General features: G+C 35.1%; 1 pseudogene; it reads left to right on the top strand.

Annotated features, from left to right (window-relative positions):
* Positions 1 to 3,692: 3,692 nt before the first annotated feature.
* On the top strand, positions 3,693 to 4,626 carry LOC119519957 (annotated as a pseudogene).
* Positions 4,627 to 24,048: the final 19,422 nt, after the last annotated feature.

Below are 24,048 nucleotides of genomic sequence, written 5' to 3'. Positions count from 1 at the left end.
ATTCCTATTTAATGGCTTCTGGTATTGAAAATTCCCACTAGGAAATATGTCATTCTGGAACCCTTCTGTCCCTCTGCTCTTCATGCAGCCATATGGATGGTGCATACCAGAAAGCAGCGTGTTTGCCCTCTTCCTACAGTGACTTCTTGCATGAATCTGGGCAAATCACATCTGCCTGTGCCTGAGCCATCTCATTAATAAAGGGGACATGTAAGGGTTACCTATTTCAATTACTCTTATAAAGAAAAAGTGAGTTAATCTTTGTATTTAAAAAAGAACTTAGTGCATAGGACATGGTCAGTAATGAGAGCAATTACTGCTATTGTTATTGTTATTATTATTATTATTTTTCCAAGAGAAGGAAGGTTATTACTCCCACACCTTTCTAGATTTGGGGTAACTTTAGTGTGAGTTCAGACACTGTCTTACAGGAAATTAGGAGCTTTTGAATATGAGACAGGCAATATTTGTATGACATGTTTGTTTCATAATGACAATGTAAACACTGGCTCACAGAGGCAATGTTCAGATGCTGTGCAATTCATCGAGGAATTGTATTGTATACTACAACACTATATCACATAGATTTTCATCCCCCTGTTTATATTACATAGACATCAATAATTGCTTCTGGCCCAAGATAGCATAGTTTTCTTGATATTTTGTTCTTATCCCTCAGAGACAAATGATTGTTTCAAAAAGCTTAGGTAATATGGACCCCAGGGACACACAAAAATACATAAACTCTGTAACATTTTACACCATAGCATCTTCAGATACAGGGAAGCAATGTCTGTCCCACAGGTAGGTCAATTAGACTAAACTGGTTATTTGAGAATGGATATGAATGATGTTTGTGGGGAGCTTGATGGTTGTTTTCATATTTTTCTTCATTGGGGTTATGAAATATAGTCAAAAATGAGAGAAGAGAATGTAGAGAAAGAGTTTACTTAGAGATTTTTCTAACAAATGTCTATTCTGGCTGTCTTTTAATTAAAGAATGTTTTAAGAAAAACATGTTTTTGAGCACATTTTCATGGAAACAATTTTCTCTTTGAGTATCATGAAATACTCTTAGATGGGAAATGGAAACAGTTTAGTTTGTAGAACCAAATATTCTGTAATAGCTATTAGTATGAGAAGAAAAACAGGATAAAAAATGGAAAACATGCATTTTTAATTTTTTCCCTTTGGTCTCTTACACTAACTCTGCTCATGGCACCTGGAGGAGAAAGCATAGAATTTCTTCTAACAGTCACCTTGATGCTAATATGGCAGTAAGAGACCCTCAGGACTGTTCATGGAGAGACCCAGACATGTGAACAACCTCTGAAGTAGAAAGGAGAGGAATGATTTTGACCTTGTGTAACACACTGTGAAATGCTTTCTGATGACAGGGCTTCTCACACTTAGTACTTGTATTTGTTATGGTTCTCTAGGGAAACAGAACCAACAAGAGATATATGTAAATATGAGACATAAAAGTGTCTCACACAACTGTGGAGATGCACAAGTCCAAATTCCATAGGGCAGGATGCATAAGTTTGTAGGGCAATCAACAAGCTGGCAATTCCAATGAAGGTCTTTGATGAACTCCCTAGGAGAGGCTGGCTAGCTGAAAAAGAGTTAAAAGTTCCCCCTTATCCCTCAGAAGTCTTCAATTGATTGGATTAAATGCAGCTGATTGCATTCTCTCATTGAGGAAGACAGTCCCTTACTTTATCACAGATGTCATCAGTCACAGATGCAATCAATTGATAATTTAATAAACTAGCCTTTTGGTTTATTTACCAGCCACAAAATGTCCCTGCAGTGATGGTTAAGTCAGTGCATGGTTGACCAGAAAGCTAGGCACCATTACCTGGCCAAATTGACACATGAAACTAACCATCAGAGTACTACATTGACATTTGGGCCAGATAATTTTTTGTTGTGGGGGGCTGTCTTACACATATACCGAAGGGTGTTTAGCAGCATCCATGGCTTCTATCTACTTGATGCCAACTGCAGTTCACCCAATTGACATAATCAAAAATGTCTCCAGAATTTGCCAGTGACCTTTCAAGAGTAAAATCACTCCTCAGTGAGAACCACTGCTTCATGGATATGCAACAACCTCATTTCAACTTTTAGTCTTGAAAACAGGAAAAATATTTCAGTATTATGTACTACTTTGAACTCAAGGATAGTTAAATAACTCAAATTTCCTGGTCAGGAAATAGAGAAAACCCTATCATCAAAAGCATACTTTGTTTCCAAGAAGGGATTTCTCTAAGCTTGTATCCTTGACCTCTTCTAAATCAGCTGAAATTGGGGAAATGGTTGTGTTGGTTTCTAGTCCAGATTCTCTTTCCCCTGTAATAATCCAACTGCTGTCTCTACAGTCATGTATATATTAACCAATAGTCAGGAAGGGAGAGAGGACCCTTACTCTCTATTTGCATTTCTGTATTCTAGGACTAGAAGAAATCTGCCTCTGATTTAAAAAAAAAAAGGTTACTCTCCTTCCCATTCCATCCATGAATACTCATGTGTTCTGAGAATTCAGGCAAGTTTATATACTGCTCTTTTTAAAAATGGAGATCAAATGTTTACAGTTCAAAGATGCTGTAACGATTAAACATACAATGAAACTTACAAATACATGCATAATATTCTCTATGTGTAACCTGGCCTACTATCTTATTTGCAATATTACCACAGTCATTTTTCAGGTCATTACAAATTCTTCAAAATTATTATCTTAATAGCTGTATAGTTTTCCATCATATATATGTGCCATGGTTTTGACCATTTCCCTCTTATTTGACATGTTACTTCATAATTTTAATATCATAAGTAATGATGCATCAGTGAGCATTTTTGTTAATCATTTCATATTTATAGCTTTAATCAGTTCTTGAAATAGTTTGAAAGCAATGAAATTTATTTGTCAAAAATGTCTTTTTAAGGCTTCAGGGTCATAGTTATGAGAAGGTGCATAGTTAGAGTATTTTAGAGTATATAATTCTCTAAACCCTGAAGATATTTGAGAATCCAATTGTCTAAACTGAAGAGAATAATTAACAAAATCACTATGCTAATATTTTAGAAAAAACACTAGTATAGTATATAAATGCTATTTTCTATATCTATGGATACCTAGATAAAATGAAAACTTGTGGTTTAGCAGTCTTAAATAAGTATTTATACCATCACTTCAATTGAAAACTCCATTATTCTGTATTATAGGTAATATAATAAGGATATTATGTATTTTAACATTACTTTCTAGGATTCCAGGTTTGGATAACTGACTGAAGGACTTTTGGGGGAAAATGGATTTGAAACCATGGAGCAATAAAGCAAATTAAATAATACTTTACCTTCTTTCTCATAATTTGATGTCCATCCCTCTACTGTGGAAGCTGAGTTTAAAGAACCTTGGATGCTTCTGTAGCTGTTAATGCTTTTAATAATTTTGTGTAATCTCTGATCTAAGCTGTGAGCTTCGTTCATCTGTATTCTTCTATTTCTGAACTCCTCCTAAACTTCAGAAAATTGATGTCCTATTTCTTTGTTGCCAAAAGTAGCTCTCCTAATTATTCTTATGCCTGTTTTTAGGTGAAAACAGAAACTGAATTTTGGATCCTATAATGAAGAATAATTTTTAATTTCCCTTTCTTTTTCCCAAGCCCAAATAAAGTGGGGACATGGAGAAGGGAAACTGCAGCACTGTGTCGGAGTTCATCCTCCTGGGATTATCAGACCTCCCTGAGCTGAGCGTCTTCCTCTCCCTGGTGTCCCTTCTCATCTGTGGAGTCACAGTGACGGGCAACCTGGGCGTGATCACAGTGATCCAGGTCAGCTCTCAGCTTCACACCCCCATGTACTTTTTCCTTAGCCACCTGTCCTTTGTGGATTTCTGCTACTCCACCATCATTGTGCCTAAGATGCTGGCCAATATTTTAGATGAGGAAAAAGCCATTTCCTTCCTGGGATGCACTGTGCAATTATACTTGTTTAGCACATGTGTGATCACTGCAGTCATCCTGCTGGCTGTGATGGCCTATGACCACTTTGTGGCCATCTGTCACCCACTGCTGTACATGGTTATCATGTCCCGGAAGCTTTGTTTGGGACTGGTTTCTGTTTGCTATCTCTGTGGAACAGTGAATTCTCTGATTCACATATGTTTCATTCTTGAGATCCCATCCTATAGATCAAATGTGGTTAACCACTTTTTCTGTGATTTACCCCCTCTCTTAACTCTTGCTTGCTCAGATGTGTCTGAATGAACTGATATTGTATATTGTGGCCACTTTCAATGAGATCATTACCATCGTGATTGTCTTCACCTCCTATTTGTTCATTCTCATCACCATCCTGAGGATACACTCTGAAGAAGGAAGGTGCAAAGCCTTTTCCACCTGTGCCTCCCACCTCACAGCCATCATTGTCTTCCATGGAACAATCCTTTTCATTTATTGTAGACCCAGTTCTCACTACAGTCTGGAAACTAATAAAGTGGCCACAGTGTTCTATACTATAGTGATTCCCATGCTGAACCCCCTGATCTATAGCCTGAGGAACAAGTATGTCAAAGCAGCTCTCAGGAAAATGGTGGGCTCTGATATATTTTTTTAGAGAATTTTTTTTTAAACAAGACCCAGGTTTCCAAGTGGAGAGTGATAGGCGGTTGAGTATGTGGGTTACAGTCCTAGATTAGAGAGAACAGTAAGTTGCTAGATAGGTCTGAATGAGTCATTTTAATTCACATATTTTTATGCCTTTTCAATTTCCAAGAGTAGGATTGAGCATATTTCAAAATGTTCATGTCTTATTTTGCTTTTCTTCAACCTGATTTGTTTTAACTGAATATGAGAAATGGCACTGCTAACACACAGGCATTTAGTTTGCTGAAAAACCTTAATAAATCTGATGAATAACCCATGAGAATTTTACTTTGTTTCTGTGTCCATCATGAAAACTATGATTCTTTTCAAAACTGCATTCCTGCTTTTCATAAATTATATATTTGTATTCATTCATATAACCATTATTATCAGTCACAGCATTTCTTACTATCTTGTCATTTTATCTTTTGCTTCTGGTCTTCATAGTTAATCTATGATCTAACCATATTGGATCAAATTCTTCCTGTAGCTCATAAGTGAACTTCCTAACCTCTGCTCATGTTCTTTGCAAGTGTCATCTCTTGCTGAACTGCCACTTTCTTCCCCCTTTCTCAACATGTCTACACCACACTTCTCCACATAGTTCCATTTAATATACACCAATCAACATTTTAATTGTATTTGTTTGTTTCATGTCAGTTTCCACATCACATTTACTTTTAAAAAAGAACATCTCTCCTAATAATGATGTGTGAAATGCAATGAGTTTGAGTAAATGATGTCATAGGTTGGTGTTTTGATCATTTTTTTTTTTTGTTATTTGTTAAATAATTTAAGCTCTCTAATCCTCAATTTCTTGAATTTAAATATTGTATAATATAGCCAACATCATAGCATTACACTGAGATTAAATTTTGACAACATGTTTGACATATGACAGCTCACTGGGCCAGAGGACATACTTAATGTCTGTTTAAATGAAATCTTTGTGGCCTGGAGTTCTTTTTCTTTTTCTCTTTCACTACTATTAGCATATTATGGTTTTTTCTCATTTTTAATTTACTAAATGATGAATTAATAAATACTGGTGAATGAATGGTATACATATCAGTCAATATATGAACTTAGAGCACTATATTGTCTTTCAAGCATAGAGAATTGACTTAAAATTGTTCCACATTGTCATGAATATTATATCATTTAGTTCCATTCATTGAAACAGATTCCTAGAGGGATTTAATACATAAAATTTTAGGTGTTGAAAGGCTGAAACACACTAAGGGGATGCCATGTATTAATTTAAGGATTATTAACTGGTGGGACAGCTATTACACTTGATATTGAGAGACAAAAGGAAGAAGTATTGCTATCAGAATCTCAGAGCACTCCACTTAGCTGGTAAGTCCTTGAGGAAGGGGCATGGCTCCCAGGGTGTCTTAGCCTCTGAGGATGGCTTAGGCCTCAGCAGTGTTCAGACCTCTAGTGGAATTTCCAACAGGAAATATAAACACCAGAGACTGCTGCTCCAGTCTCTGAAGAGAGTGGTGAAATGGTGAGAAGCTGTTAGCCAGAGCCAAGTGTCTATTTCTGCTGGATTCACATAAACAGTAACTGGGAAAAGATGAAGGAATTCCCTTCTCTTCTCTCCACATCTTTCCAATCCACCTTTTCTTTTTCCTTTCCCCTCCACTTAGCAGAAATAACAGGAAGACAAATCACAAAATGTAAGGGAATGCATTATGTAGATCACTGAAACCACATCACAACACAAAGAACAGAAAGGAAGACATGAAGATGAGACAAGAGGCAACAAATAAGAACTTCTGAGGGGCTGAAATCTACAATGCAAGAATCAGATTCTTGTTACCTCTTCTCTTCTCCCTTTAGAGTTAATAAATTTCTCTAGATGTAATTGATACTTTGTAACATTTGTAAACCAAATGTGACTGGGAGGGTGATAGTGTTGTTGATGGCCACGCTTTAACACCTCGGTAAGTGGAGTTCCATGGTTCCATTTCAAACAGTAAATTTAATATTTTCCCTACAATTTCTATAAAATAAGCAGTTAAGTATGTTTCCTTTGTTGTTTATATTCATAGTCATTAATATGAAACTGTTAAGAAGCTTGTTTCAAAGGAAATTTTACTCATTAATGGAATGTTCCCTTACCAGTTTGTGACCTCAGTGACATGATAAAATTGAAGGGATGATTCAGCATTAGGTAGGGGTGAGGGAAAGATATACATGACTGAGCCATAGGGATGTAGCTGTCACTTTTAACTTTTTACTTTCTCATTCCATGTCTGCAGTTAAATAAAGTAATATATTCCAAGTGCATGACTTACTAAAAAAGTATATAAAGATATGTATTCACTATAACAATATATCTGGGATAAAATAGGGCTTCAGAAAATATTCAATGCTGATTTTTAACAAGAGAATAGATCACTTATGTGTCAACCGGAAAATTAAAGGGGAGAAACTTTACAAATGGAAGCATTAAATTTTCAGTGATATTTTAAATTATTTTCTATGAGATTTCTGCTCAAGCACTTTGAGATATTTTCACTAGGTAATAATGTTTTCATAATGAGTTGCAAGATGTTTTACATGTTAAGAACACTGCCTCCTAAGGAATATATGTGAAAAAGTATAACAATTTAGTATTTGTCATTTAATGTTATGTATTAGGCATACTTCTTGTGCAATTTATTTGTAAATATTTATATTTTTTTGCAATTTGAAGAATAAAAGCAGTGTAAATAAATTGTACTATACTCCACACTTTGTCTTGAATTTGTATACTTTTTTAAAAAAATTGAAACAATGTCTTAAATTTATTGGACTTTATATGATTTTGTATATATTTGCTGAATGAATGATTTTTAATGAAGTAATTGGCTAAATCCTCTTCTCAGATTGTCTAGTAATTTTCATAAACCTATGTAAAAAGAATCATTTTCTTTTCTACTGGTTTGGAATATATTATTGATTAGAATCAATAATGAATAATCCATTTTGAACTAGTAATTACTTATATTCTCCCTTAACTTGGCAAAGGATGATTACACTTTAGTGAAAGGAGACAAAATCCTCTTAAAATAGTATGCTGAGCAAATGGAGATCCCTACTGTTTAAATGCCCTCACCAGTGTTTTAAAATTAATGGATATATAATAAAAAACAATAATTTGGGGCTTTAACCACATAGGAAAAAACACTTATTCAATATTATTCCTTTCTCCATCCCTGTTTTCCAAATTATCTGTGGTAGCTCTTATAGCTGCTATGTAGAGCATGATTTATATCACTAGTTTTTATTGCAAGTTTAAATTGAGAAAGTAAAACCTTTAACTGCCTCCAGTACATATCCTAGCTATCTGATATCCATCATGGTTCATTTGAAATGCATGGATCATCATATTTTATCTCAATTATTTTTGTCCCTGAACTCATATTTAAATTCCACTTCTTATTCAGATGTATGTCCTTTATTAACCACAGTAGTGCATTCCTTTGCAATAATAACAAAAAAAAAACAAACATGAAAATTGAACTTTTTGTTTCCTGAGGCAATAAATCTGTATGTGATTATTGTCTACACTGAAATATTTTTTTCAACCATCAGTAATACTAAACAAAAACTTAAATATATTAAAAATTTTGGTGAAATTTTCAGAGAAATTTACAAAACATCATTGGAAATGCATCTCAATGATATTGATGGCCCTGATTTATTTTTTCTTTACTTTAACTAGTCAACTTACTCATGGACAAATTTCTTATTGCTAGAATAATACAGATTTCAGCAACATTAAATTTGATTTTATTGAAACAGAGATGAGAATAGAATTATCTCAGCTTTTTAAAATAGTAGTGTCACTCGATTTTTTAACATAGTCCCCATAATATGTCAAAATTTTCATACTCATTCACTAACAGTGAATATTTTGATAATTAAGTAAAGATGATTATGCTCTTTATCCTTTTTTGTTGAAGGCAAATCTGGCCAACTCCTTATCTTCAAATAGATTTTTCTGTGGTCATTTACAGGCATTTACTATTTTGGTTTCTTGAAGGGAGGGGGAGGCATTAATGAGATTTATTAAATAACAATTTTAAAAAGCTTGCTAAAATTTCACTTACTTGAATCTTCTTTAAAAAATAAACTCAAAATTCTGCCATTAATTTAGTAGGCAGAAATCTAGAAAGGAATTTGCTCCCAATCTTATAGCACATAAAACTAGATACTCTGTAAAATCACAGATTTGCTGGGACCCATCAGATAGCTGAGGACACTGGGCAACTGAATAACACAAACATTGAATTACCAGTAAAAGCATCAACTTCTAGGAGAGGGAGAAGAATCTGGAGAGATGTCCTCTCTTTGGTTCAAGTGTAAACTGAAGACCTAAAGTTTAGAATAGATTAGATGTTGTGGATCAAACAGGAGTATCTTGGGACAAAATCTAAAAGTTTACTAACAGACTTTGACCTAAAAGTAATAAAAATGAGGCCAAAGAAGGGCAAAAAGCCTAACCATGATTTAAGGTGCCTTGATTGAAGACTTAAAAATTAAAGAAGCCCTCCTGAACAACATTATATCCAAGTTATCCCTTTGTTTTGGTCCACAGGTTTTTACTCATGGAAGGTATAATCATATACAGATTGGTTATAACTTTCCTTTTTTTTGGAAATTTTGAAAGAGAAGGTGGGAAGGAGAACCAGAATATTTCCCCAACCTTGGATGCATTCTTTTTGTAGATTAATTTTAGGAATGCATTATATGATAGTTGAGAATATGAAAATTGCTTTAGTTGAAAATCCTTTTTTTCATGTATACATTGAAAAGACTTTAAGTACACTCAGGGATACACAGATGTAAGTTGAAACACTGTGGACTAGATTTACATGATAAATAAGAGCACACCTAAGATGGATTACTGAGATGGTCTCATTTAATGGCTTCTAGCATTGAGGATTCATTAAGGAAAATGCAGCCCCAATACTGGCTCCAAGCCATATGATTGGGAAAATTGAAAGCAGTATGTTGATTAGACTTTGACTTTGGCCAATTGATACCTCCCTCTCTGTGCCTCAGTCATCTCTGATAGGTTGGGAAACAAAGAACTGATGTCTTCTTCAGATATTATGATAATTAAACTACTTAAATTTGTATAACATTTAAGATCTTTGGGTGGGCTTGTAAGAAGAGTAAATGTGCGGATACTTGTATAATATTTAGCACAGCTTCTAACACATCCATGCTCAGTTGTATAAGCTATTAACATAATTTTCTGAGGAGGCTCATTGAATTTCTGGTATTTGTAGGAATTCTTGTGTGGCTTTAGACCCCATAGTTTTCAGGTAGATAGAATATTTTGCCATACTATAAGAAAGGGAAAGTTCATAAGAAATGTACATGACTGTGGCTCACATACATAATTTTGGAAAGTAGAATTCCATAATGCCCCAAGAAATTTCTTAGGAGCACTGGTGGTTTCTAATAATTGTTTCCCATGTTAGGATTAAGAAAATAATTTCCTGATGATATGCCAGTGATTTTAATTGTTTGCATATTGTACACTCCATAGAGTTAGTTTTATTTATGCTTTTTTTTTCTTTTTTTATTCCATAGGGAACAATTATTATTTTGGGAATTTAAGGTACCCAGTTCCCAGGAGCTTAATTATGGTTTAAAGTCTTAACTCTATTATGTACAATCCTGAATAGTTAGGACCAGGGAGGAAATGTCTGTCCATCAGGTTTGTTAGCTAAAACTAGATGCACGTTATTTGAAAACGGAAATGAATATATTTTCTGAGCAAACATTTTTCTAAAATTACACCTAATTCAGCTCTTCTAATTGGAGAACTTTTCACAGAGCCCATATTCTGGTGTGCTTATGGCATGAAATACTTATTTTGGCATTAAGAGATAATTGATGGGAAATTGGGACAATATCATCTGAACACCAAATACTGGATAACATCTATTAGTGTGGGAAATAATACATACAAAAAAGAAAAGGTGTATCTTTTCCTTATTCATTCTCTCTTTTTGCCTCTTTCTTCCTTCTTTCACATCAGCTTCCTTCACAGAATATAGTAAAAATGACCATGGAAATGAACCCTAAATGTCATCTTAATTCTGAAGATGCAATTAATGTGTCCATGAGCTAGTCATGGGGAATTATGGACATGTGAACTATCTCTGCTTGAAATATATTCTTTTCAGCTTTCTATTGCATTTACCAAAACCCAGTTTCCTACTATTGGCCAAGAAAATTTGGGAGAATAGTTTCCAAGTTAATATTCCTTTTTTTTACCTCAGGGATAGGCAAATAATTTACATATTTTTGATTAAGTAGAAGAGAAAACCTAACCCAGGACCACTCTTTGCTCCCATTTCCTTAAATTTAGTCCAAGATATGGAAAACAATTCCAAGTTACATAAATTCTAGTCCAGCCATTCTTCATTCAATTTTCATTGCACGTATGTGTGAATCCAGGTATATACTGAAATATAGAATCTCACACTCTCCAACAATGGGATTGCAGAGAACCTCACCTGGGTAAATTTTATTTTGTCATTAGAATGAACTAAATCAAAGTTTATATTATATAATATCACAAGAGATGTAGCACTGTTTGGACAGAGCTTACTAGGTTTATCAGGGAACAGGTGTCAATTTCCATGTGACCATAAAGCATGTCACTGAATCTATTTCATGTCTATCAAACTATCTAACAAAATAGAGCAACTCAATTGAATTCTATTGTGGTAAGTGTGGAGCCCCAAGAAAGGCTTTTCTTAATGCTAAAATTATTTTTGATCAGTGGACTGCACTGAAGTATTTCACATGTGGAATAACTTGAAAATTTTGTTTTTCTTATAACTCATAAAAATGAGTCCCAGACCCAGGAACAGGTGGTGCCTGTGTATGCTGCCATTGTCATTCCTATGCTGAATCCACTGATCTATACTTGAGGAACAAAGGCATGAGAAATGTTCTCCTGAGAAGTCATACCTAGAAAACTATTCCCATAACCAATCTATGCATCTTACAATTAAAACAAATCTGAATGGCTCTGTGCCTTAAATTATTCCAAAAATTGGGGAAATATTACAGTAACACCATATGGAAAAATAAACTAAATGATGACTTAGATCCTTAAAATTTGGTATATAATTGTTTTTGTATTGAACACAGAATCAGTATAACAGGAGGTCAATTAGACAAATCAATTATTCAGAGAATGGACATATGGATATAAGTAAAAGGTCATCTGTACAGTACCTGAAATTTATGTCTTACCACTGATATGTGAGCACCTGCAACACTGTAACCTGTGAAAAATATTAAACTGTTGTTTAATATAGCTAGATATTTTGTTTCCTTGGCTGTTAGCAAATTGAGACTAGAACATTAAGATATTAAGACATGAGGACTGCTAAATTTTGCTAACACAAGAAATGGCAGCTGATAGCCTGAGAGCAAAGCAGGAAAGAGTACAGAGCTAATAAAAGTAAATATAAGTCTCAGTGAATGATTGGATCACTTCAGTGAGGGGCAAGCCATCTAGTAATATAGAGTAATATAGAGACATCTCTTTAAAATGTGAGAACATTTTACAAAGACAATTAAAGTTTAATCATTTATCAAATGATTTTGATTTTTTAATTCAATTTTGTTGAGATATATTCACATACCATACAATCATCCAAAGAGTACAATCAATTGTTCTCACTACCATTATATAGTTGTGCATTCATTACCACAATTTTTGAACATTTTCATTACCACACATAAAAAAGAATAAGAATAAAAATTAAAGTAAAAAAGAACACCTAAAACATCCCATAACCCTGTCTCTCCCTATTATTGATTTATTTTGTGTCCTTAGTTTTCTACTCATCTGTCCATACACTGGATAAAAAGAGTGGGAGCTGCAAGTTTTCATGATCACATGGTCACACAGTGTAAGTTATATAGTTATATAAACATCTTCAAGAATAAAGGCTACCGGGCTGCAGTTCCACAGTTTCAGGTATTTCCTTCTAGCTATTCCAATACACTAAAAACTAAAAAGGGATATCTATGTAATGCACAAGACTAACCTCCAGAATGACCTCTCAATTCTATTTGTGAGCTCTCCACCACTGAAACTTTATTTTGTTTCCTTTCTCTTCCCCCTTTTGGTCCAAGAAGGTTTCTCAATCCCACAATGCCAGGGCATTGGACAACTTTCCCTTACTCCAGATAACCAGCTTCTATTTTCCCGAGGGAAGTATTTCAGCTCAGCCTGCTGTACCATGCCAATGGGAGAGGTGCACCAGCTCCAGAGTTTGGGGAGTTTTACTTACAGTTTATTCTGTGATCTCAGCCTTTCCACCCATTCCACCCTGTTGTACAATGTGTATTCAGTCACAGCTATCCCTCAACAGATGTTCCAGACTATATATTGGTTGTTCCTGGCTATTTACTAGGTGCTCTAGAAGATTAAGTAAATTCCACACCTCTCTATGCCATCTTCTTGCCCCACCTCTGATTTTGATTTTTGGTTACATAGAAAAGCAGTCTAAGAGGTAGTGTATGTTCTCCATTAGAAACAGCAGAGCTTAGTGCTAAGAGTTTCCCCTTGAGTACCTCTTTGTTGCTCAGATGTGGCCCTCTCTCTAACTGAGCCACCATGGCAGGTGTACTCACTGCCCTCCCCCCATGTGGGACCCGTCTCCCAGGGACATCAATCTCCCTGGCAACACAGAATATGACTCTCGGGGATGAATCTGGACCCAGCATCGTGGGATTGAGAATATCTTCTTGACCAAAAGGGGGATGCAAAATGAGATGAAATAGTTTCAGTGGCTGAGAGATTTCAAATGGAATCAAGAGGTCACTCTGGTGGACATTCTTATGCACTGTATAAATAATACCTCTTAGGTTTTAATGTATTAGAAGAGCTAGAAGTAAATACCTGAAACTGTCAAACTCCAACCCACTAGCTAAAAACCAGAAGTGACCTAGAATACCGGTTACAGCTATGTGTCTTCTGGACTCCTGAAGACAATTGTATAACAATGTAGATTACAAAGGGTGACAGTGTGATTGTGAAAACCTTGTGGATCACACTCCATTTATCTAGTGTATGGATGGATGAGTAGAAAAATGGGGACAAAAACTAAATGAAAAATAGAGTGTGATGGGGGAATGATTTGGGTGTTCTTTTTTACTTTTATTTTTATTCTGATTCTTTCTGATGTAAGGAAAAAGTTTAGAAATTGATTGTGGTGATGAATGCATAACTATATGATGGTACTCTGAGTAGTTGATCATACACCATAGATGATTGTATGGTATGGGAATATATTTCAATAAAACTGAATTTAATTAAAAAAAAAAGCAGAGTTTAATTTCCAAGTACTATACAGTGCCTCTCTAGCTTCAAAGATTTAATAAACAAGAGAGAAACTAAGATGGCGGCTAGCTGAGACAAGGCAGTGAAAAACACTAGCTAAAAAACAGAAAGTGACCTAGAATACCGGTTACAGCAATGCGCCAGCTGGATGAGGGCTCCTAGCTCCAGAGGGGCCATACACTTGGTGAAACCGGGAGTTGGCATTCTGAAACGAGTGAGTAAGCTGGCTGGATGACACGCAGCCATGTGGTGGGCTAGGGAAGCCAGGGTTCAGTGCATGGAGACCAGCTGGCTATTTAAAAAAAAAAAAAAAAAAAAAAAAAAAGAGTGGCTCCAGAAGCAATTGTGGGAACCACGCAGTAAAGCACAGCAAGAGGGGGCTGGGCCAGCCTCTTGCTGTCTGGCTGGGAAGACAGCCCGCAGCAGATACCCTTGAGTTCAGGGGAATGGAAAGGAGAACCGGAAGCAGAAAGAAACCCCTCGGCTTGCAGCTGGCCCCCCGGAGGGCTGGATAAACTCCTGCCTAGGGCTGTGCCCACAGCCCAAAGCCCCGCCAGTTGTCCCAGAGCTGGGAAGGAGGAACTGTGTGAGGAGGAGGGGGCTGAGATGCTCTGCTCGGCCATTTTTGCTTCAGGCTGGGAGTGCGCTGCTGCAGGGCCCAGCGGCCCGGGGCTTCCCTTGTGGGATGACGCGCACTGGTGACATAGCACAGAATTCCCTCTGAGCTCCTGGAGGAGCACGGCTGGGAGGGGGGATCCACTCGGAGAACCCAGGGATGCTACTCCAAGTCCGTGGTTTATGGATCAGCGAGAGAGAGGGTCTAGGGCTGAACTGAAATGAAGGCTGACTCATGTGGTGGCCTTGAATCTCTGGGAACCTGGGGGATTTGAACATTAGAACTTCCCTTCCTCCCTGGCCACCTGTACACAGGCCCCACATTTAGGGTGGACAGCTCCAGCAACACACCCAAACTGAGTTCTCTAACTGAACCCGCAAGAATCATTTCCCCACACAAAGTGGAAAAAAGGTTGAGAACTGACTTGAGGGATATAGGTGACTCACAGACGCCATCTGCTGGTTAGTTAGAGACAGTGTACATCACCAAACTGTGTTACTGAAAAATTAGATTGAAATCCCTTTTTGTTTACAACTTGAAAGAGCCCTATCAAGCAAAACAAATGCCAAGAGGTCAAAAACAACAGAAAATCTTAATGCATATGATAAAACCAGAAGATATGGAGAATCCAACTCCAAACACACAAACCAAAATATCAGAAGATACAGTATACCTTACAAAATTAATCAAAGAACTACAATCGAGGAATGAAAACATGGCAAAGGATTTAAAGGACATCAAGAAGACCATAGCCCAGGATATAAGTGACATAAAGAAGACCCTCAAAGAACATAAAGAAGACATTGCAAGAGTAAATACAAAAATAGAAGATCTTATGGAAATAAAAGAAACTGTTGGCCAAATTAAAAAGACTCTGGATATTCACAATACAAGAGTAGAGGAAGCTGAACAACATCTCAGTGTCCTAGAAGCCAACAGAACAGAAAATGAAAGAACAAGAGAAAGAATGGAGAAAAAAATCAAAAAAATTGAAATGGATCTCAGGATATGATAGATAAAATGTCCAAACTTAAGACTCATTGGTGTCCCAGAAGGGGAAGAGAAGGGTGAAGGTCAAGAAAGAGTATTCAAAGAAATTGTTGGCGAAAACTTCCCCAACCTTATACACAATATAAATACACAAAACATAAATGCCCAGTGAACTCCAAATAGAATAAATCCAAATAAACCCACCCCAAGACATATTTTGATCAGACTGTCAAATACTGAAGAAAAGGAGCAAGTTCTGAAAGCAGGAAGAGAAAAGCAATTCACCACATACAAAGGAAACAACATAAGATTAAGTAGTGACTACTCAGCAGCAACCATGGAGGCGAGAAGGCACTGGCATGACATATTTAAAATTCTGAGAGAGAAAACTTTCCAACCAAGAATACTTTATCCAGCAAAACTCTTCTTCAAATTTGAGGGACAGCTTAAATTTTTCACAGACAAACAAACGCTGAGAGACTTTGCCAATGAAAGACCTGCCCTACTTCAGTTTCTAAGGAGAGCCCTGCTGGTGGAGAGATAGGGAAAGGAGAAAGAGATATAGAGAATTTTAACAGACATATATAGTAACTTACATCCCAAATCACCAGGACACTCACTTTCCTCTACTGATCACAGATCTTTCTCAAGAAGGGACCATAAGCTGGGACATAAAACAAGCCTTAAGAAATTAAAAAAAAAAAAAATTGAATATACACAAAGCACATTCTCCAACCACAATGGAATACAAATAGAAGTCAATAATTTTTGAACTGTAATTACACTAGTTACTTCCTACATGATATAAAATACACAAACTCTAAGGACAAATCAGTGGTTTTGAACTCAATGTAAAATATGTAATTTTAGACAAGTTTATGAAGGTGGGGGAATGGAGGAGTATAGGAACATAGTTTATGTGTCCTATTGAAGTGAAATTGTTATCAAAGAAAAACAAGATTGATATGGATTTAAGAGGTTAATTTTAAGCCCCACAGTAAACACAAAGAAATTACCAGAGAATATAACCATAGAGATGAAAAGTAGGGTTTGGGTTAAGAGAAATGGGGGAAGGGGCAATGGGGAATTAAGAAATGAGTGTAGGGTTGCTGTTTGAGGTGAAGGGAAATTTCTAGTAATGGATGGTGGGAAAGAGCGTTACAACATTCTAAATGTGATTAATCCCACTAATGAAAGGCTGGGGAGGGAGTGGAATGGGAAGATTTATATGTTTCCACAACTGAAAAAAAAAAACAGGACAGTCTAACTAGAGGACAATTGAATGCTAAGGATGAACTTGGATGGGACAGGAGGATAGAGGACAGGTGGCTCAAAGGGACACAGTTGAGACATAAGGAAAAGGAAATATAGAATGTAAGCTTTTTATCATTGTTGAATCTATTGTACTTCTTAGCTGCGCTTAATGGGATTGCGTGAAAGAATGTTCTTGTTCATGGGAAGTGTATACGTGAATTATAGTGTATGCTCAAGGATGTGTGCAGCTAGCTCTTATATGTTCAGAAGACAGAGCAATAGATGATGGATGATAGGGAGGGAGGGAAAGAAATAGCAATGTGACAGCATGTTAAAGTTGGCGGATTGAGCTATCGGGGGAGGGGGGTCAGGGTATGATGGAATTCTGTGTATGGGGCTAGTATTGTTTTTGCAACTCTTCATATAACTTTGAATTTATTTCAAAATAAAAAAAAGTCAAAAAAAGATTTAATAAACAAATGTGTATGTGTGTATGTGGGGGTGTGTAGATAAATGAAACACTAGTTTTAGCATATTTCCTTCAGTGGTTTAGAAATACATAGATACTTGTTTTACAAATCCAGCAGAAGGCTTCTGGCAATAATGAATCTACAGTATAAAAAGGACAAAAATAAGAGAATTGCATGGCTTAAAAATATTTTTATTATTTAAAATGAACTCTTCTGGATATTGTTACAAAATCATTCAGTACTGCCTTTGCTATTCATGACTCATTTGTAGCAATCAAAAAAATGAGCTGGGGCATCATATTTAAGATGTACATTGAAAAGAATTAAAGATTAATTTGATGTCGCTCTTTTTAAATCAGAAGTGTGTATGTAAAATGTTTCTCTCTCTCCAATAAGAATAAGACTGTAAACTTCTTAAGGGAGTGGTTTGTTTATTCTTATTTTCTTCAGAGCATCTAGCAAAGTATTGCATTTATAATATGCAAGTAAATATTTTTGCATTTTGGCATTGTGAAGCAGTATTTATACATGCATTAATTTATACCCACATGCTAACTAATGATAGTTTTCTTTGTTTTTTGTTTGTTTGTTTTTCCTATCTTCTGGAAGCACAGTCATAATTCATTAAGGCCAAGGACTCTATTGTATTCATATTTAAATTTTCATTGGTATTTGGACAGCTATATACATATTGGAATTCAGAAAATACTAGTTTAGACAAAAATTTTATTTCTGCAATTATTTTCCAAACATTTGCTATGTATATATTAAACATGGCATAATTATTTACAAATATATTGCCTCTCAAATATGCATTTTCTAAATGATTCAGATAGGGAAATAAGACTAAACAGATTTATACTTTGTACGTATGACTTTACTTAATCAGAGTTAACTGGGTAGGAAGTTTTCATATCTGATACAAAAACAAAACTATAAAGAAAAATCAGTTTTCAGTACCTTATATGATGAGATCTATGTATGTGTATGTCTGTGTATATGTGTGTACATATGTGTGCATATTTCTGTTATCTATGTTACAGCTTCAATTTTCATTTTACAACAGGATATGGTCTAAGAGTATATCAACTGATGAATGGAAGGGACTGTGGTGTATGCAATTTAATTTTAAATTAACATTCAAACTTTAAATACTGAAAGTCTGTTGAACTTCAAAATTAAAAATAGATAAAGCTAAATACAAGTTATCTGATCAAATGGGAAATTAAAATTTGATTCTAGATTATTTATATAATGGATAACAATATAGGTAATGAATACTGAATATAAGATAAAAATGAATTGGTGATCAGATGAATAATAGAAACATAAAATTCCTGGATTCTTAAGCAGGAAACAAAAATAAATAATATAGTTAATTATATGATAGTGCTAGAGAAAGAAAAATGAGTTAAATCTAAAAAAGTAGAGGAATTAAAAATGATGAAACTAAAATAACATTAATGAATTAGAAAGCCAAAAATTGATTACATTTATCAAAAAAGAAAGAAATAGAACCATGGAACCATTCTTTAATTGTACACCCGCCCCCCAAAAAAAACAGGAAGAATAATCTATAAGAGGAGTGAGAAACAGAAAGAGATTAAAAACTTCAGAAAAAGATGTATAGTGAGCCAGGGTATGAAACTACATCATCATTTAAATCAGAAGAGATTGTAAACTTCTGGTCAGACCTTGGCTTCTCCCATGACAGGATAAGTGGCACAAGACAAAATGCATATGACAGTTGCTTTCAGGCATTGGACAACAGGCAGCAAAGATCAGTTATTCATGAGATTCTGGAATTATATGAGATGTTTACCTTGTCTTTCTAGACAGTTGAGCAAGAAAGTAGAGGGCAAGCAGAATATAAAGATCTAATCTTGTGCAAGTGAACAGACGTAAAATAGAACTTCCAGCAGTTTAAAAAATGAAGTGTTCAAGAAAGAGAACCAAAAGAAGGTGCCCCAATGTCTGTTTGGGGATTCCTGTAAGTCCTAGGCTTAAGACTGGGCTGCAAAGATGCAAGAAGAACTAAACAGGCCTAGCCAAGAGCTGCTAATGGGCTAAGAGCAGAATATAACTACAGAGTTCATGAAGGGCTTGGAGAAGTTGAAGCTATGGTCCAGCCATTATGAAGACTAGCTATGATTGGCTCAAGCATGAAATTGAGAAAAAAAAAAAGCCATGAATTAGAAGGAGCATGTCCTGAAGGGAGAGCCATACTCTAAGTACAAGGAGAAAATCAAATAGCCCATCCTTATCAAATAAATAAATAAATAAATAAATAAATAAGTATATAAATAAATAAATCTGATAGGTTTAACAGGCACTCTCAGTAATTTATTGCCTCCCTGAACAAAACTGAAGAACCCTTAAAGGAAAACAACATAATCAAAACAGTCTACAATATATCACTCACAAAATGCAGTATATAATAAAAAATAACTAAACATAAGACAAAGCAAAAAAAAATGAGACCCATTTGAATAAATAAATGAGTTATTATTAACACATCAAGGTGATCAAGAAGGGAAAGGTAAAATATCTGAAATTAAAATTTATCTGGAAGAACTAAACCTCCATTCCTTCCAAGAGGAAAGTTAGTGATGAGGCACCAGCCAATGCAAAATAAATGAAATTGTGGGTTTTACAAAAGGCTAATATCACTTAGGTCAAGAAGTATTATAATTATTTAGTGAGAAAATTAGGATAAGTTACTGAAAATACTGTATGATAAAATTATGCAAACATGTATGTAGACATATAAATAAGTATAATATACATAAAGTAAAATAGTTGGAAGAAAATACATGTAAAGATTAACAATTATAAATTATTTTCAATTTCTTCTTTGAATTTTGTTGTACTCAAATTTTTGTGTAACAGACTTCTCTTACTCCTATAATAATTCTACACCTTTAAATAAAAAATGTTTCATTATGAAAAATGTGCTAGTCCATCCCTGTAGTTAATGATCTGGACTTTGGTCACAGGGTAATTAAGTATTTCTCTAGAAATACCTTCTTTGTCACCCAGACAACAAATTAGAGCATCACAAAGGAATACCAAACAATCATGCTCAAAATTATGAGGTGATTAAGGGATAAGGAACTCTGGTACAAATCTAATCTGGATGCATCAATCCTTGAACTTTTACTCCTGGAAACATGCCAAGCAGTAATCCTTGGAAATTGGGCACCAAGAATGACCAAATGTTGCATCAGTAGTGGTCAATATAAAATTTGCCATGGCAGTGTCAGGGTGAAATGCAAGGGATACATGGCTCTGCTTTGTTCACAGTGGATCCCTGATATACTTGTGAGACATGATTTTCAGGTGAACTTTCCATTTGACCAGAACCTGAACAAAATTTCTAGGTTGATTTATTTTACCTCAGGTTAAAACAAAAATTCATGCATGAGATATTAAAATTCATTTGTTTTAAAGGGTGTAAATATTTTGTCTTAGGGACTAGGGACTCCTTACATAATTTACCTTTTTTATTTGTGTGAAATTTTGAATTTGACAAATTTCTAGACAGATGATGTTGGAAGAGATTTTTCACCATCTTTTGCTCATGGGAAGCATTAGTCTCAAAAGTAAGGGGTTTCAATTCAAATCAAATCAAATGATGCATATATAATGCAGGCCTTACTTAGGTAATGCCAGGACTTGTGGAAATAAAAATATAGAATTGATGGAATTTGAGTCTACATCCAATGTACATAAATTAAGAAGTATAATTTTGGAAGAATTTTCATTTTGTATGGTCAGTTTTGGAAAAGAATTTATCTTTGAGAAATTAAAATTATGTGTGATCTTAATTTTAACGCTATCAAGTAAAGTCCTCTAAGCCTGTTATTTACAATTAGTAATTTGTGTTAAATAATATTGGATACAAAATAAAAGTAAATGACTCATTAAAACTGTTTTTTCTCTCATTGGTTATTATATAACTTATATTTTCTCAGTTTGGCTGAAATTAACTATAAACAGTTATATTGTGTTATGAGCATGCTCAGTGGACTCTACCTGTTTTTGTAGAATGACAGATCAACATTTAATAGCTCTGACTCTGGATAAGTTACTTAAACATTTTCTACCTTTTTTCTCTTTTAAACATGTGAAGAATAGTAATACCTATGGTATAATATTTTCAGGTGGATTAAATATGTTAATGAAGGCAAGCACTTATAACCCTGTCAATTCATTCCAATTATGCAATATATGTGAAATTCTATTGCATAATTTTCAAATGATGATTTATAGCTATTTAAATTTGGTAGTAACAGTAAGATTTTTTCAGTCATATTTTGAAAATTACTCTGTTAACAATTTCTAGAAGCACTAAGCCAAACATGATATTCAATATTTTCAGGAAAATACTTTTAAAAATCCATTTGAAATTAGAAATCATGATGTATGTGTTAAACCTGATGTTTAAATATCTGTGTTTTATAAGAGCAACTAATATGCAAAATCTTTTTAAATGAGAAATCATTCGTGTAAACAAAAAACTTTTTCAAGGCATTCATGCTATCTCTTTTGATTTCCCAACAGTTTATAAAGGTTGAATGCTATGGGAAGTAGGGATTACACAAATGTGCCTGATTTCATCCTTATAGGATTGGCAGACTCTGATGAGATCCAGCGGGTCCTCTTTATGCTGTTTCTACTGATATACATGATTACCATGGTGGGGAATGCAGGGATGATACTGATAATTTGCCTGTATCTCCAGCTTCACACACCCATATACTTTTTCCTCAGCCACCTTTCATTCCTTGATTTCAGTTATGCAATGGTCATCATACCTAAAACCTTACAGAACTTATTTACTTCCAACATGTACATTTCATTCATAGGCTGCTTTACCCAGTTGTTTTTCTTTATCTTTTTGGCTGCCACTGAATTTTTCCTTCTCTCTTCAATGGCCTATGACTGCTATGTAGCTATCTGAAATCCTCTGAACTATCAGGTTGTTATGTCCATGAGACTCTGCTGCACCCTCATCACTAGGTCCTATGTGATTGGTTTTACTGAATACTTCATCAATATTGTTTGTGTGAACAGTTTGCATCTCTGCAAATCCAGTGTAATCTATTACTTTTTCTGTGACACAATCCCAGTTTTAGCCCTGTCCAGCACTGACACTCATGACACTGAAATCATGATACTCATTATCAGTAGTTTCAATGTAATGGTGTCTCTTATCATAATTTCTGTGTCCTACGGGTCCATTCTGTCTAATATCCTGAAAATTAATTCCACTTCAGGAAAGTGCAAAGCCTTTTCTACTTGTGCCTTCCACATCCTGGGAGTCTCCATTTTTTATGGCGCTACAATTTTTACTTATTTAAACCAAAGAAATCCTACTCCTTGGGGAAAGATAAAGTGGTCTCTGCATTTTATACTATGGTGGTCCCCATGCTGAATCCACTCATTTATAATCTTAGGAACAGAGAAGTGAAAAATGCTCCCATTAGAGTTATGCAGAAGAGAGAGGGCTCCAGGCAATTCAAATGACAGTGATACTCAATAAGGACATAACTGAAACTATGGCACTGTAACCCATAACAATCTTTGGAATTTCCTATATAACTACTTGTTAAATAATACTTTGAAAGTTATTACCTTTTTGAGTATATTTTATATTTCATAATAAGGAAATAACTGAAACTGTGAAATTGTAACTCATAATAGTCTTTGAAATTTGCTCTCTCTACTTGTTGAATTGCACTTGGAAAGTGATGTATTCCACAATAAAAATACGATTAAAAAAATAGCATGATGCTGTTCATTTAACCTCATCTTTTCTTTCTGTCATATTTGAGTATTTACTTGGATTCTTTCTCAAATAAATGAACCTCTTTGTTTGTATTTCTGTTGAGCTATCTTTTACTTAGCCAAACATGATATTCAATATTTTCAGGAAAATACTTTTAAAAATCCATTTGAAATTAGAAATCATGATGTATGTGTTAAACCTGATGTTTAAATATCTGTGTTTTATAAGAGCAACTAATATGCAAAATAAGAAAATGTCATTATCTTTTAAATTATATTACATAAATCCCCATGCATTGTTGCTGCCCATGAGGGCCATGCCAACCCAGAGGCCAAAAAAGACAATGAGCATTTTCTTTTACATGAACTTTTATTCAGGGTTTACTTACAGGGTGAGAAGTCATGGAGAGGTCTCTCAGGCTGAGCAGGCATCACATCACAGGGAAGTCAACCACTCAATGCAAAGAGGAGAGCAAGACATTTACAGGGGTTTAAGACAAAGGCATTCCTAAGGATAGGGGAACACAGATGCAGGAACAGGTCACTGTGACCTAGGTGGTGGTGCAGGAAGGAAAGAATTATAGGATGGGGCTTTGTAAATAACCACATTAGTGTTAACACTTAGGTGTCAGGAAGCAGCAGACTAGATTAACATTGTTGCCCTTTTGTGAGACCAGGAGACTCTCACCTCCTGTCTGCTTCTGAATTCACATTTTAAAGTTACATTTTAGGGTCAATTTACCTTTTTACTCTTTACTGGCTGACAAAGACAATAGGTTAAACATTAGCTGCCTAGGTCATGCAGTCTGCTGTGCATGAAGATCTGCAGGCCTGTTTTGCTCAGGCCAGGGACTGCCACATGCATGTTCCAATTTCAGATACATTTGTGATGGA

The sequence above is a fragment of the Choloepus didactylus genome, chromosome 24, assembly GCF_015220235.1.
Source record: "Choloepus didactylus isolate mChoDid1 chromosome 24, mChoDid1.pri, whole genome shotgun sequence".
Classification (NCBI taxonomy): domain Eukaryota; kingdom Metazoa; phylum Chordata; class Mammalia; order Pilosa; family Megalonychidae; genus Choloepus; species Choloepus didactylus.
This window is presented reverse-complemented; position numbering and strand designations above follow the sequence as displayed.